Raw genomic sequence first — 18,275 nt, forward strand, 5'->3', positions numbered from 1 at the left:
TTGGATATGATGATTTTCAACATAGTTTTAGTATAATGTTAGCTTTTTTTTATAAAACTGCTATGCTATGTTGAGATTGATCTCCACTAAAAAAAGATTCCAATTCTGGGTCTCCCCACGCTGAGAGGTGAGCTTTCCCCTCACCATGAAGTGACCAAACTCTCATTGCACTTTTCTGAAGTATTCTCATCATATAGCCCAGGACATGCTTCCCACTAGCACTAGGACTTTCTTGCTAGCTTATACTTGTATCCCAAATTCTTAGGACATGGCAATAAGTACTTTGAAATAATTCAACTATTTATCTATTCAACTATTTTTTTTTTAATTTATCAACTAATGTATCTATCTATCTGCTATCTACCAACCTATTTATATTTGTCTGTCAAGAAGTACTTAAAGAAACTGTCGGTGTGGAGTCAAGATGGCGGAGTAGAGGCAAGACTTCCCAGCTGCTCTGGCTTCCACCTTCCCCAATCCATGTGAAAAGGGGACTCTGAACAAACTTTGGAGGTGCAGAACCCACAAAATGACACAGAGAAGCTAACCTCCCCCTGAGGACACCCCAGCAGGCTGGCAGCAATCTGCCAGTACAGCGCTCTGGGAGCTAAGCCCAGCCCCACCCCGAGGCTTTAGCCCCAGGGTGGGCCTGACCAGCCGCGGCCTGAGGGCCTCAAGATCAGAAGCAACTTTTGCCATTTCCAGATTTATCAACACATAGATGTAAAGGAAAAAGTGAGAAGTCAGTACAGTCTGGACTTTGGGACCCAGTAAGTGGGAGTGCATGGCTTTTGGCCCCGGAATGAGAAGCCGCTGAGACACCTGCACAGCCAGCCAGTGCCTCCTGGCAGCTTCAGCTCCTGGACTGCAAAGTGTAGGGGGACAAAGCACTGGTCTGAAGGGTAATCACTCTTGCTTTAACCTGCTTGGATCTGGATTGCAGTCTATGGTGGAGGTCCTGGGTTATGTGTCCAGCTTGCCAGTGCATGTGGAGAACTCAGAGAGGGCACCCATCTAATACCTCCAGTAGCTGAGAAAACCCCAGCAATTGGGATGAAAGCTCCCCTGGCTGATGGCAGAGTCCTACTATGGCAAAAAGCCCAGGGGTCAAGTGACTGAGGGACGACATGACCAGGCAAAGGAAACAAAGCAGACAGAAGATTCCAAAATTAGACTCTGATTTTGGGGACAAAAGAGAGCAAAGCATGGAATAGGAGGAAGACAGTGAAGTCAGAACTCCTGCATCAAAAGCTTCAAAGGAAAATATGAGCTGGTTACAGGCCATAGAGGAATTTAAGAAGCAGATAAGAGAAATGGAGGAAAAATAGGGAAGAGAAATGAGAAAGATGCAAGAAAATTATGGAATTAGAGAAAACAGCCTAACCGAGGAGAATCACACCTTAAAAAATAGACTAACTCAAATGGCAAAAGAGGCTCAAAAAGCCAATGTGGAGAAGAATGCCTTAAAAAGCCAAGTTTGCCAGATGGAAAAAGAATCTCAAAAGCTCAATGGGGAGAATCATTGCTTCAGAATTATATAGGAACAAATGGAAGCTAATGACTTTATGAGAAATCAAGATGCTGTTAAACAGATCCAAACAAATGAAAGAATAGAAGGCAATGTGAAATATCTCATGGGAAAAACCACTGACCTGGAAAATAGATCCAGGAGAGAGAATTTAAAAATTATTGGACTACCTGAAAGCCATGATCAAAGTAAGAATCTAGAAATCATCTTTCAGGAAGTTCTCAAAGAAAACTGCCCTGATGTTTTAGAACCAGAGGGCAAAATAGAGGTTGATAGATAGAATCCACCGATAACCTCCTGAAAAAGATCCCAAAAAGAAAACTCCTAGGAATATTTTAGCCAGGTTCCAAAATTCTCAGATCATGGAGAGAATATTACAAGCAGCCAGGAAGAAACAATTTGAATATTGTGGAAACACAATCAGGATAACCCAGGATCTGGCAACTTCTACACTGAGGGATTGAAGGGCTTGGAATATGATATTCCGGAGGTCAAAGGAGCTGGGATTAAAACCAAGAGTCACCTACCCAGCAAAACTGAGTATCATGTGTCAGGGGAAAATATGGTCATGCAATGGAATAGAGGACTTTCAACCATTCTTGCTGAAAAAACCAGAGTTGAATAGAAAATTTGACATTCAGATACAAGAAGCAAGAGAAGCATGAGAAGGTAAACAGGGAAAAGAAATCATAAGGAACTTATCAAAGTTAAACTATTAACATTCCTCTATGGAAAAACAGTAATTGTAAATTATGAAACTTTTCTCAGTAGTTGAAGGGAATATATACATATATATGTATACATATATATAATTTAACACATATATGTCTATATATGAGATTATATGGGCATATGAATACATATGTGAATGTGTGTATATATGTTTAGAGGTATACATAGGGCACAGGACCAATTTAACAGGAAGGGATGAAACTTTAAAGCTGAAATTAAGAGGTGAGAGAGGAATATAATGAGAGGAGATGGGGAGAGACAGGATGGGGTAAACTATCTCATATAGAAGAGGCAATGGAAAATGGTTACAATGGAGGGGAAGAATAGGAAGGCAAAAGGGAATGGGTCGACCTTATTACCATTGAATTTGGCTTGAGGAGGGAATGAATTACACACTAAATAGGGTATCTCACCATCTAGGAGAATAGTGGAAGGGGATGAGAGGGGGGATGATGGAAGGAAGGGCAGGCTGGGGGGGAGGGAATTTGGAAGCACCGACTTTTGAAAAGGGACAGGATCAAAGTAGAGAATAAAACAAATGGCAGGTGGCAAGGAGGGGGGGAAATATAGTCATTTTTTTTACAATATATCTACCATGTTATTGTTTTGTATTAGCCCCACATGTACAACTTATACTGAGCTGCTTATCTTCCCGGTAAGGGTGGGTGACAAGGGAGGAATGGAATGAATCTGGAATTCAAAGTTTTAAAATCAAATACTCAAATATATATACATATATATATATATATACACATACACACACACATATATATATATATATATATATATATATATATATATAATTAATTCTATTTTACATGTAATTGGGAAATAAGATATACAGACACTGGGGCATAGAGATCCAGTGGAAGTCGAAAGGGCTATGGGAGAAAATATTGGAGAGAGCAGATTGGAGGAGGGGATATCCTATGGGACTGCTATTTTGGGGTGGTGGATAGGGGGAAAATGGGGAGAAAACTGGTCATTCAAAATCTGGCAGAAATGAATGATGTAAATCAGAAGTTAATAAAGCATTTGAAAAAATAAAAAAAAAACAAATAAAGATTGTTAAACAAGAAAAAAAAAGAAACGGTCATTTTGAATTCCTCCATCTTATATGTGTGTATTAATTTTAAAAATATATATTTAATCAGTTTTTATCAATAGATTTTGTTTTTATATTACATTCATTTCTTGAAATGTCTTATCTCCCCATCCCTGCAGAAATTGAACCCCTACCCTATAACAAAGGAAAACACTGAAGTCAAAATATGACTGAATTTTCTGATTGACCACATTCTAACCTAGTCTCTAACCACTCTGCATAAAGGAGTGAAATAAGTTTAATTACTTTGCTATGAATAGTTTTTCAGTTATTCAGAGTTCAACTTCATTTTAGGCCTTTTTTCATTTGCATTGTTGTAGCCATTGTGAACCTGTGTCTCGATTTTCTTATCTCGTTCTGCATAAATCCATATACATTTGAAATATTTAAAGTCAATTCTCAAAATCACACATGTAACTTTTGGAACATCAAGCATTTGTATAATTTCATTAATAACCTCATTTTCAGTTTTGTGTTGGCAACTGAGCACATTCATGGCTCTGTGAGTAGTACAGTAGTGAAAAAAGGAAAAGAGTGAGTTGTTCGTTTATGGAGCAGCTGGTATCCAATTTGGTGGTTCACTGGTCTTGTTTGCCCTAGATTCATAAAGAGCTTTCTGTATATTTGTTGCATGTTTTTATTACTTGCCTTTAAAAATCAAGTATTGTGCTGCAATTATATCCCAAAGTATAATGCAAGTCCCTTGGGCTCTTAATGCAAGTGTGGAAAGTCACTGAGGCAACTTAGTGAGAAAAAGATGTTAGATAAACTTCATGCCAATATGTCTGCAGCCACTGACAGACTAATTAACTGGCTAGAGAAATTCAGGCTGCTGAGGGCCTCATTGAGCACAGCCTCAAGGTTAGAACTCAACTAACCTTTGCTTTGTTCCCATAGCTTGAGATACTTACAGATCTCAAACAGCACAGGAAACAGATTTTGCTGATGAATTATTTCAGGCTGGTGCATCCTTCAAATATCCAACAACATCCACCGGTCCCAAAGGACAAAACGTCAGAGGTGATGTCCAGGCTTCAGCAGTCTTGGTGTCTTCAGGTAGCAGTAGCAGGTACCTACTTCCCAGCAGTCTTTCTCTTGGTTTTTAGGAGGCCAAGATAGAGAGGTTTAGAGCAATATAGTTTAAAGGAGAGTACCCTCACACTGCTACCTAACACATAAGATAAGATTCACGTTAAAAAAAGTTTTCCTTTCAAGAATTTTATTTTCTGTAAAGTAGTAATGATTTTGTTAATTTCACGTCTTAAGAAATGTGAATATTTTCTGAAATCATTTTTTAAACAAGATGGCAGCACAAAAGATTGCAGAAATCTAGGCAGTTACCAATGAGAAAAAAATGTTTTGCACAATTTTATTTTTTATACTACATTTTTGGGGTCATTTCATGGTTACTCTTTTAGAAAAAGTACATATTATCAGAATTAATGTTGTCTTATAATTATATACAGAAAAGTGTATTTTCAGCACTTTCTAGTAAAAGATTATAGTTTTTCATGATTATGGGAACCTAACCCCTTATTTTCCATAGGTTCCATGTATCTACATTCATTCTTTTTAGCTTTGCACCATTTTCTAGAGATGTTATCCACATAAAAGTTGAAGATTGACTATATCAGCTAATAAACTCTGCCACTATCTAGCAGTGTGACCTTTGATACTTAATTTCAGGCTTCAGTTTCCCCAATTGTAAAATAAGGGAGTTATACTAGATCACTTTAATGGTTCTTTCCATCTATAAATCTATAATCCTGTGGGTCTGATGTAAAAGACTTCAGAAATTCAGTATAATTGTAATTCACATAAAGGTAGATAGTGAATATTGAAATAAATGCTTAATAGTGTTCATTTTTGAATTTGGCTGTAGTGTGATATATTTACACACAAGAACTCTTTTGGCGATGCTGCATTCCATTACAAAGAAACACCTCATTCTCTACAATAAAGCATACCAAATCTGCTTTCCCGTTGCTTGTAAGATAGTCTCCCAGTTATTTTGATACTTCCAATGCCAGTACTTTTGAATCACTATCTGAAAATGCTTCTAAATGAATAGTCACTAGTTTTACACAAAGAATTCCAAAAGAGGGGTGGAAGCAACATGGGTCCATAAAGAAGAGAGTTTGAATGGTGTTCAGAAATATGTCAATGTTCTTTGCCTTTCTTCATAGGCACCTGTGTAGTATGAGCTGTGTTTGTTTTATCAGTTTTCCCTGATAAAAATTGCCTATCCTGGCAAAGGTTCAGACAACCAAACCAGCAGCTCCATGTCCCACACATTTAAAAGAAATGACCCTCTATTCTAGCTCTCAATGGCTTTCAGTTCCATTGATGTTGAAATTTCCTGTTATCTCTTACTCTGTCATTTAATGGGCATTTTTATCTAGTCTGACTCTAACAATAGCAGCAGCACCTGAATCTTGCTCAGGACAGACTGAACCCTCCAACATAAATCTCTACTTCCCTTCTTCCTCTGTTGCTTAATGAATACATGTAAGCAGATAGGAGAGGTAATACTGTAATACAACATATTACCTGGAGTGCCTTCAAAAAGGAATGGGGCTATTAAGAACAGCTCAAGTTCATTTAGATGAGAAGCTTTGTGTTTCTATTCACTGCATTTGCCATTCCAAGACTTAAATTTGTTTTATCTCAGCCTGGTTTGTATTCATGTCAAAAGCACATGAGTCCTGATCAGAAGTAATTTGATGTTTGAACTCGGGCACTGCAACATGGATACTCTTGAGCACAATGACTAAAGTTGACAAATATTTTCTAAGTTGTCACATATAATCATGCAGCTTCTCAGACTGATTTTTCTTTTTCTGTGGATTGTGGCAGCAGATGCTAATATGGGATAAATGAACATGTCAATTTTCTCACACCTGTGTTGACAAGTGCTAAAGAAGTCAGAAAAGATGGACTTGACATCTGACTGCTGTCTTTTGCTTTTATAGTAAATCATTGTGTGTCTCTCTCCTGTTTTTCATAGCCTACTGTGATGCAGAATGAACTACTTCATCCAAAAGACCCCAAAAAAAGTCTTTATTCCAACTAAGGTAGGGGCAGGTCTCATATTCTTTATTTGACTGAGGATTAGCATATGACCTCCCATCTCTCCTCACCCCACCTACCTCCACACCTCCCTCCCACACACACCTCAAGTACTGAGCGAAAGGAGACAGAAGGCATCTGTTCCAGGTGTGGAGCACTTGTCTATTTTCATTTATCAGAAGAAATTCTTTCTTTGCCATTGCAGTACTTTAATTATTACTTTGAAGGAAAGCTATTTTAAAGATGAAGCCTAATTAAAGCTGTTAAAATATCAACCTCACAACTAGCGTGCCATCCTGAACTAAAGAGATTGCTTAAATTGATTTCATTTTCTTCTATTTTTTCCAGATTTATGTGATATATGAGCATCTCCTACCAGGTGATCACTTTTTCTTTCTTGTCTTTTTTGCCTTTGGAAACGCCTTTTAATTATAGTAGTGAGGATTGTGGATAACAGCATATTTTAACTGGATGAGACCTTAGTCATCATCTAGTCTAACCTCTTTATATAATACATGAGGAAAATGAAGCACAAAAAATTTGGCCAGTGACAGAGCCAGGATTTGAATTTTTGTCCACCTTCTCCAAAGCCAGGTTAGCCTTGTCATCCAAGTAGAGTGGTGATTTGAGCTTTCTTCACAGATCAAATTGAAAGAGAAATGATCAACTTTCAAACATTGCATTTACACATTAAGATGCTCTGTCACCATCCCTACATATATTCCTCTAAAAGTATTGAAAAACCCTTATCAGCAATTATATTTATTGGGCTTCCATTCAGTGTACTGGACTGTGTACAATGCCTTATTCTTCTCTTGTCATCAGTGACCACAATATTGTATTTGAATGATATTTTGATGTAATGCCACTTTATTCTTCCTCGGTTTATACATATTAATTCCATGGCTATGTCTGGTGGGAGTGGAAACATAGACTCTCATTTCTGAATATAGTATATACAAACTCCTTATACAAGTGTGTCTTCAGTTGTTTCCTCTGGATTTGACATTTCATTGCATTCAAGCTCAACCACGCAGCCTCTCTGTAAGCATCTGGTTACATACTTGCCCTTTCATACCCCACATACCTCAGAAGCCATTTCTCACTTTATTTATCTGTCCTAGGCTAGAAACCACAATTAAATCAATGCTACGATGGCTTCTAGAAAAGTATGTGACAATCAAAGGCAATAGAATTCCACTCACAATTTCTGTGACTCCCCAAATGAAAAAAAAAAAAACTGTTTCCTAGACTGAAACTCTTCTAAATGTGTTGTCTACTATCTCCATTGCATGCAAATTCCTTGAGGGAAGGAACTATCTCTTTTCTGCCTTTGTATCCCCAGAACAGGAACTTTATAAAGTCTTTCTCTTCATCTCTTTATTATTGGAGACCTGAATTATTCACAGGGAACAGAATGACTATATTGATGTTTCTTGCCTGGCTAACCAGTCTTCCATGTTAAATCAGCTCCCACCTAGACTGTACAAACAAATATTCCTGATTTCTACAGATACAAACTGGAAGTAAATCTGTAGGAGTAAATCTTGTAGAAGTCATTGAAGCAGTCTATAAATTCCCAGGATATAACACAAACTGCAAGTATTGTTACTTACATATATAGTCTCAGAAAAGTAAATCTTTGCAGTTGTCACAAGGGGATATTTCTGTGGATATACAAAGGGTTGAAGTTACCTATCATTAAGCTCTAAAGATGTCAGAAGAGATCATTTTAAATTTTGTTTTTCAAAGCATCACTTCCATTATAGTCATTTTCTGAAATCCACTGTATACATATGTTCAGGGCACCTCTGTGAGGAATTGTAGGCATGCAGTCTAACCCTCTGATTTTCTAAATGAGAGAGTGAAAGGAACGTAATTAACACAACTTGTGAAGTGTCATGGAGCTGGCTAGTGGTAGAGATAGGATCTGAAGCCAGGTTTCATGACTTATAGGCTAGAATTCTGCCAACTTCCAAGGCCAGACATGTATGGCATAAGACATGACATGTGACACCTTACATGATTTGCCAAACACAAGCAATGAAGTTAAACTCTTTGTTTGATTGGGTCATGAATGTGTAAGTCATGGAAGGCTGCCAAGTATGATACATTAAGTTTTGAAGAGGGATTCAAGAAAGAGGCAGCACCAGGATTTTCCTTCCCCAAAATGCAGCATAGGAAGTATATTCCAATTACCTTCATCAATAAATCAAATATTACATGCTTACAGTAAATCAAATATTATATACTACAGTTCCAGACACTGGAGCAGGCATGATAGATACAGAGCCAAAAGTAAAACAAAACCTAATTGCAACAACTTCATATTCTACTAATTGGTGTATGTATGAATATGTGTGTATGTATGTATTATGTATGTATGTGTTGTTGTTATTCACATCTTTTTTCTCAAAGAGGACCAAGGGCATCATAGGGTGATGCATTGACCTTTGTATTAATTGGATTTAAGTGAGGCAGAGTTGTATGAGTTTGTTGGTCTCACTCTCTTCAATAATCACCTTAGTCCAGTGGCAAAACAAAAGTCAGGTCAACTGTGATGGCCCAGGATGCAGTGAAAGACCTCAGTGTCTGACCAGTCTCTAAGCCCTCCACAGTGCCTGGTTCATCCACCTTCATCGATATTGAAACAAACTGTTCTCATCAGTCTTTTCTTCAGGGCCAAATCTTTACAAGCTTGGTGTAGACATCCCTTTAACTCACTGGTGGGTTTAAGACCTGTCAGTTACCCTTAACATGGTTTAGCTCATCTGTCGAGATGGTTTTACTGGGGTGTGGCCATTGTGCATGCTTCATCTACTAGTATCCACAAGGGAGAGTTGGATGACAGGTGGACACTAAAGATGGATGGATGTACACATACACATATGTGTACATACCTATAAGCATACTATATACAGTCTATATAAAACACATAAATTTGGACTCATCACCTGCATGACTTTGGGGAAGCCACTTATAAACTGTCTGTCCTTCAGTTTTCTCTAAAATGAAGGTGTTGCATTAGAAGAATTCTAGCATTCCTTCATTCTAGTGTGAGGCTAAATATTCTCAACCTACAATAAGAAAATCTGAGGCAGGGGCAGCCAGGTAGCACAGCGAGTAAGAGCACCAGCTCCAGTGTTGAGAAGACCTGGAGATCGAATCCCAGGCTCTGACACTTAGCACCCACCCAGAAACACCTGGCCGTGTAACCTTGAGCAAGTTACTTAACCCCAATTGCTTAGGGGCATCCAGGTGGCTCAGCGAGTAAGAGCACCGGCTCCAGTGTCGGGATGACCTGGATCAAATCCGGGCTCAGATACTCAGCAACACACCCAGAAATAACTGGCCGTGTAACCTTGAGCAAGTTACTTAACCCCGATTGCTTTAAAAAAAAAAAAAAATCTGAGGCAGAGCTCTGAGCCAATGGTACTTTATTAAAGCATTCATAATCTACTCTAACGAAGTGGACCTCAGATCTTCTTCTTAATCTGAGATTCCCCCTCCTTCCAGGGCATTGCTTTTATATGACTAGTTATCTAAATATTCAAGAATAGCTATACCAAATATAGAATAATTTCATTTCTTGACATGTGATAAATAAGCAAAAATGATCTGTCAGCAGTATTACTAGTTGGATGAAACAAGGAATATCCCCATTGATGTGGTGATCATAAAGTGGTCAAAATATGTGTAGCAAAGGTCACTTCCACTGACTAGGTGATAATAATATGGTTATATTATTATGTAATCTGCTCATGTTGGACAAAAGAGAATGGTATGAAGGAATAAAAATATATTTAGGAGACTTTCCACATAGTTGAGTCACCTCTGCCACACTGGACTTGGTCACCATGACAAGGAAAAACAAGAGTGGAGAGCCTTTGGTTAATTTCCTATGATTAAGCAAATGAATTTACAATCTGCATCTCGCAGCTCTGGGGCCAAATAGACAGAACTTATAATCACTACCCCTATGGAATCATAATGAACTGATTAGTACTGATTAGAGACTGAGGTGGGGTCTTCAGTGAATCAACTTTCTCACTAATTATAACTCTGTGATTCTATAAAATGCAAGTTATTTTTAGGGACAGTATAAGCTGTTGGGGAGGTTAGGAAAAGCCTCATGTAGAAGATGACACTTGACCAATGATAGACATAGACTACAATTTGTACAGGCTTAAAAAAAAACAAGAACAGATCTTTCAAGAAATTAATAGCAGTATAGCACTTTGCCTCAGGAGGAAAAAGATCATAATTATTATGCCAATATTATTATACAATAATGCCCTATTTATTGAAAATCTTTGATTTATGTCCTTTTATAACACTATAAAAACATAAGGAATTTTTAAAAAATGATGTTGGAGTTTGACTAGCTCTGCCATTTCTGAGTTGCTTAAATATTAGAAAGTTACTTCACTTCTATGAGCCTCAGTTTCCCCATCCATATAACCAGAGAGTTGGTCTAATTAATCTCTAAGATATATTCCAGATATAAATCCTATGAGAGCAGTAGAGAAGACAGTAAGAGATACACACAAGAAACAATTTGTGGATGATGATAGTGTTATGGGTAACAGTATTTATGGAATAATCGTATAATCTATTGCTCAATTACACAACACAATTAGAGACAGGTAGCATCATAATATGAACACACATATCTATATACATATGTGTATATACATTTGTGTGTATATAAGTACATACATGAATATGTCTATGTATGTGATGTGATATGATATTCATGTCTTTATTGGATAAAACTGTGAGTGAAAATGAATGAAGGTGAAGAAAATGGGGCAAAGTGTGTCCTGGAATCATCAGAAAAAACTCCATGGAAGAAATAGGTGAGAAAATTTAGGTGGCTTGATAGGGGCTTTAAAGGAAGGGAGGAAAGCAAGCAAGAAGGGACAGAACAATTGCAGATGAAGGAAGCAGCAGGAGAAAAGGCATAAAGGCTAACTTGAATTTGATGTTGTCTAAGGAAAACTGGGTGGCCAGTGTAACTAGAACAGAGGGTTCATATTGGGGAATAATGAGAATGAACTTGGACTAGTCAAATGAAACCAGATTATAGACTGAATAAAAAGATGAATATATGTACAAGGAGTAATCATGCCCTTATTATGTGGCATATAAAGACCTACAGGTGGCAGATGAAAATATAAAATGATAGCTAGTTTTTGCTGTCAAGAAGCTAACAACATAATAAGGGAAGACAAGGCATATAGGGGAGTGGTATCCAGGGAATGGAGATTTGGTCTGTCTAGTAACAGAAGTGATGGATGATATGTGTATGCCACTTCCTTCCTTTTCAGAAGTAACTAATATCAATTTGATTTCTGTTCCCTGAAAAAGAGATGTAGAGGGTGGGTATAGGGAGGAAGAATTCCTCTTGTAGCAGGCAGATGATGAGTTGTTCTGGGTGTATGTTTGCATGACTGGAAGACTATAGGATGAAAAACAAAAGCATGGTCTGATGTCTAACTAGGGCCAGTTAGTAGATATAGGTAATTTAGAGTACCTTAGTTAACAATCAATTGGTTTAAGCCTAGTGAGAGAGCTCTAAAAATGAGCAAATTAATTTCCCCAAAGACTGGCAGTCTGGATTCTAGATCCAGGATTAAAAGGAATAAAAACAAAGAAAGGGGGAAAAAGTACAACACTAAGTATGGGAATTTAAATTTGAGGTGATTAGCATTAGAAAACCTCCCTACATTGTTAGTTTCCTAAATACTCAGATTTTAATTAAAGTATGCTATTAAAAATAGTTTTAAACAAAAGGCAGATGCCTTTAATGGAATCCCCTATTTTTCAAGAAATCCAAATATGATAGTAAATTAGATCTTTCATATATTGTAGTACTAAAGGTGTCTGATATAAGAGGGAAAACAGCAACTAGTCCTTTCTGACCCTCAGACTGTGATTAGGTTATTTACACACCTGTGCAGTTAACATATCACTTCATTTCCCAGCAGCTGTTCTGCTGCCATATTGAGGTGTTCCTATACCTAGGAGACCACATTTGATAAGCTGAGTCAATAGACTGCTTGCATGCTGTTCTCTTTAATTGAGGACAGAAATGTCATAGTTTCATAACAATAGATATTGGAATGAGGTTCTCTTGATTGCCATATTGGTCTGAATATTGGATGTGCCCATTAAGTGAAATTACTTTGGTAGGGAAAAAATAAATACTAACTAAATCATTACCCCCATCCCCAAAAACATACTATGCATAAAATATTTATTGAGAAAATAGAATTTTGCATATTTTTGCCTTCAAATAAGTAGTTTGAATTTTTATAGCTATTGTTCTCTTTCATTATTAGTCTTTCTTGCATACCCCCCCTCAATATGCCCTGGAGCCATAATATTAAGAGATGGAAGGGACCTTAGTCACTACCTAGTGAGTCTAACCCCTTCATTACACTCATGAGGAAACTGATGGACAGAGAGGTTGTGATTTGCCCAAGATAATGCAATTAGCAAGCAATAAAGCTTAAACTGAAGTAAAAATTCATCTGATTCCAAACATAATGTTCTTTGCACTATGTTATGTTATCTTTACTAACTGTTGTTTTTGAGAGGCAACATATTTTGAAACAAAGAATGGTAGAAGTTTCACCTGTGTAGTTGCACAAAGATCAATGTTCAAATATCAAACATTTAATAATAATCATTAATAATGATAACAACAACATTTATATAACACTTAGTATGTGCCAGGCACTATGCTAAAGACTTTACAATTCTTAGCTCTTTTGATCTTCACAACATCTCTACCATTAGGAAACAGCAGAACATGAAATGTAAATGATCTGGCCAAAGTCACAGAACTAACATGTGTTTGAGGCCAGATTTGAGCACAGGTCTTGATGACTCTAGGACTGGCACTCTCTCCACTGTGTACCCTAGCAAGCACTTTGTATGTACAAAGTACTATAGGTAAATGTTGAGGAATACAAAAATGCAAAGGAGTCACAAGGAACCTGTGTGTATGTGTATGTATGTATGCATGTCTATACATATGTTTTTGGGGGGAGTGTTGACCTATAAACATAGGAATCACAAAAAAGGAGAGATTCTCAAGTACTACATGAAATTTGAGGGGAGACAGAGACAGAGACAGAGAGGCAGAGAGATATATAGAGAGATAATTTTAGATGGCAAGATTAATGAGGGAGTCATATTTAATCTGTACTAAGATTTTAAGAGGAGAGAACATGAAATACTGTCATTTAGACATAGGGGGACAGCCTACATGAGTACATGAGGGGAGTAGATGAGCAAAAAAAGCTAATGACGTAAAGTGTCCAAAATGTTGAGAGGAAAATGGGAAACAATTCTCAAGCAATGCTGAAAAAATAATGCCTGCTACAAGAATGTGCAGAGCCTTTTGGGAAAGACTAAGGAGTTTTCTAATGTAAAATTCTAAAATTCTAAAAATTCTTCAGTAGGGCAACTGACTTCTGAATGGAATATTTCCCCCCTTGCTCAAAGGAAAGAAAAAAAAAAATTGGAAGGTGGGGTGTAGTTTAAGGGTAAAAAGGAAGCAAAAATTTACAGTGACCATTCTCTATTGGTTTAATATTTCTTCTCAATCACTAATACTTTACCAGTGAAACTAATTAGTTTGAAAATTTACCTGCTTCATTTTGACTGTTCTTGATTTTTCTTATGATAGAATTGATCAATAATGATTAAATATTAGGTAGAAGCAGAAGGAAATAAGAAAACCTGAAAATTTATATAGTGTACAATCTCACCCGAGAGTTGACTAAAGTTGAGACATTCCATTTTTATCAAGCAGACAAAAGCATTCATTTTTCCTTATGATGGATTTATTAAGCGACTGGTATGTGCCGGTTTTTCTCTTTGTTCTTGGATACAAGGATTCAGAGTAAAACAATGAAAGTAATCTCTCCTTTCAAGAAGCCTGAGCTCTAATGGTGTGCAGGGGAACAATAGGGACAAATAAAACCATATACAACATACACACAATGTGAATAAATGAAAATGTATGCCAGCTGGTTAAATACGAGATAGTTTAGGAGGGAGGGTGCCAGCACTTGGGGGAGAAGGGAAGATGGGGAAATCAGGAAAAGCTTCATGTAGAAAATGGCCTTTGATCTATGTCTTAAAGGAAGACAGGGACTCAATCTCTTAGAAGTATATATCAATACTGCTTTCTTGGTTGCACCGATTAATAGCAATATAGCTAATCTATTACCTAAGCAAACTATTTTCATCTGTCTCTACTACTAAGTTTTACTGGTGTAGTGAGAAGAGAATATATTTTAGAGTTAGATGGACTGGCTTTGAGCTAGTGCAAGGTTCTTTGCTGAGAGAAGGGTGAGAAGAGAGAATTGATTTGAATACCTACCATGGAAAGTGTTGGTCATGATGTTACCCAGAGCAAGTGACTTAAGCTCTTTGAGCCTGTCACCTTCTCTGCAAAAGGGGGATAATTATATCAACTACCTTATGGGATTGCCGTCTAAAGAGTGTTTTGTAAACCTTCAAATGCTATATGCATGTATAAATTACCATAAGAAAAGATAATTTTAAGAACCAGAAGATTAACTTATTCAACTATTGATTTTATAGCTGAGGAAACTATAGAAAAAAAAAAAAAACTTAAGACTTCTTCCCAAGCTCACATTTCTAGTCAAATATAAACAATCCAATGACCATTTATCAAAAGCTTTCTTCCTATGTTCCATACACTGTGCTAAGTACATGGAATACAAATACAAGCAAAAAGAAAGTTTCTGCCCTCATGGGGTTCACATTTGAATGGGGGAAGACAATTCTGACTACTGACAGTCAGAAATAGAATTTAGGTGTCCTTACTCTCGGTTTCATGGACTTACTTATTACTGCACTAATGGATGAAATAAGGTAGTATTTGTAAAGTGACTGGAATATTTTAGGTAATTTTATCTTTTCTTTCCTTTTACCTCTGAATGTCTCCATAAGCCATCACACAAAAATGCAAAAAGACCCTAACTGTGCAGAGTTGTCTCTGTCTGAGGTCATGGGGTTATTTCTTGCAATTGTTGAACAAATTTACTATGTAAAAGTGAAAATCAAATCGAGCCCTTGATCTCAGTCAGTTGGCCTCAGGACAGTTGGGAGAGTTCTCGGAAAGGGGAGCTGGCAGCATTTGCCCTCCTAGAAACTGCTAAGTGAGATTGACTCTGGAACATCACCAATAATGATAGAAAACTTTTGTCACAGCAGGTACTTGTTTATGAACATTTCACTGTATGTACAGTATTGAGTTTGCATAATTGGCGCATTTCAGATTTATTCACTGAACAGGCTAATTCAACAGACAAGTTGTCATTAAATTTCATTAGTGGGAGGCATAGAAGATTTGTATACTTTTAATTGCTGTAATTCTTCATCACCTTTCATTTTAAATGACGTTATTGAATGTACTAGACATATTTACTGTATATCAACTAACTGGCCTCTGTACTTCATAGCATAAACCCCACAAATATTCTGAATCTTATTAACTCTTGATTTGCCCATACCCTTATATTATGTGGGACAGATATTGCTTAGTTTTTCTGGTGTGTGTATTTGTTGTGAATTGTATGTCTTATTTAGGAAAGTTGGATGCTAGTAATCACTCGGTAGATATTGGATAATGATGATAATGAAGTGTTAATTTGATTAATAGTATAAACATGAGACCTAGGAGACAAAGCACAGAATGAAAATAGCAGTCAAATTAGTAATACAATGAAAGTATGTTGCTGGGGTTACTGGACAGTTACAAAATAATACTAACTGGGTTTCCTACAAAGGTTATTTTTTTAAATTTAATATCCAATAAGCTTATGCTGTTAGATAGAAACCAATTTTATTCTTCAATGTTTGGATCTGTGATACTTTCCATGGCAGGTATGTAAAAGAACTCCCTTTTCCCACCCTGTTCTCAGTAAAGGATCTTGTCTGTGACTTTACTAAGAAAAGAGAGATCTGTCATGAACTCTCTTTTTGTCATACTTCAAAACTCATCCACAGCAAACAAAATTCCTTCCTTGTTTAATCTGGACTCTGATAAAGAGGGGATCCTTCCCCAAAGCAAAGGACAAGGTCTCTGAAAAAAACAAACATTCTGTTGTTTATCTTTCTACATAACAATTGTTTTTTGCATGTGCCTCTATCCCCTTGTAATGGTAATGTAATTTGAATTTGTAGATCCCTTTGTGTTGACAAAGGTAGTAATGGGGGGATGGCAATAGGTTATACAGGAACTCTGAACCTTATCAAAGACCAGAATAACTGCGATTCAGTCTGGAAAAGAACTCACTAGGCCCAAGCAGACTTGGAGTCAGAATTGTAAAATTTTATTGTTACACTTTGCAGTGGGCAAGGGCCCTTAGGGGACCTGAAAGTTTATTGTTACACTGTACAGTAGGCAAGAGTTCTTAGAGAACCTGCAAACTTAAAGAAGACATAGACATAGTTTTTAAGGAGTCTAGGCAATTAATCAGATGTCAATTATGCTAAATAGGTGAGTAAGGGTGGGATTAGGGAGGAGTTAAGGGGTGGTCAGTGCTTAAAGCAACATACACTTTTAATGTCAACTGCACAGGCATATTGCCCATAATTCACTGGGAAATAGCCCAAGGTGGGGGGGGGGTGCTGCTTGGAGGTGTGGTTTTTGGACTGAAGAGTCACTAAGTCAGCTAGCGGTCATGGGCTGACTGAAAAGTAATGTTTGACAAGATGGATGTTGGGAACCAAGGCTAATGGAGCCTCAGAATGTGTATAATTGGCTAAGGAGTTAACCTATAGATAGGGCATTAAAGGATTCATGGATCCAGCTGGCCCACTTTACTAAGGGGAGATAACATTTGCCTAAGCTAAAATGTTTATAGATGGCTTACTGAAGGATTCATAGGTGTAGCTTGTTATTGTTCCAAGCAGAAATAAACAGTTCATGAGTTGATGCTGGGCAGAGTGCTGGCAGGGGGAAGGGGTAGAGTTAATGCTCTAAGGCTGGGGGGGGGGGGGGAGAGTGTGATTTTACAGACTGGTTTTACAAATTGATTTTACAAACTGATGTTACAAACATAGATCCCAAGCACCCCATCAGTAGCAGGTACTTAGCACTTAGTAGCTGATCAAGCCTCTATTGGGGGCTTGAAAGAGAAGGTATGAACTCCTGTTTCCTGTTACTGATGTAACAGGAAGGGGTTGGCTGAAACAGGAAGCTAATGCTGTGTATATAAGAAAAGCCCCAGAGAGGCAAAATCAGAATTTCTTGGAACCAGCATTTGGTGGCAGAGCAGCTACAGAAGAGAGAATGGAGAACTGAGCCAGAATTTCCTGAGAACTTGTTGTGGTGGAGCGTCTTCTGAAAAGGAGCCCTGAGCCCGGAGCCTGGAATCCAGAGCCAGGAGCCAGGAGCCTAGGTGTCTGAGGAAGCATGACTGAAATGCTGAGACTTTGTTTGTAGCTTGGTTGAGGCTTTGATTCCCTGGAGCAGAAATTGTGAAGGATCTGATATGGACCAGGCCCTGTGAACTTCAGTGTGAAGCAGGACCTGCCCAGAGAGCTGGACAAGGAACTGGGAGCTGTCTGCCATTGAACCCAGGTGACAGTTTGGTGAATCCAGGTAGAATCTGGGACCATGGAAGTGGATGCAGGGAATCTGAGAAGAGGCCCCAAATCAAGATGAAAAGACCTCTCCCTGGGTACTGAGTAAAGATGAAATTGTAGTTTACTAGTAACCTAGGGGTGGAGGGTTTGTGTATGATACTTAGTAATTGATTGATGAATAAGTAACTGATTGAGTTAATCAAG

Source organism: Petaurus breviceps, unplaced genomic scaffold, assembly GCF_028583685.1.
Source record: "Petaurus breviceps papuanus isolate PSGF00001 unplaced genomic scaffold, PetGlider_PUasm1.0 38, whole genome shotgun sequence".
Lineage (NCBI taxonomy): Eukaryota > Metazoa > Chordata > Mammalia > Diprotodontia > Petauridae > Petaurus > Petaurus breviceps.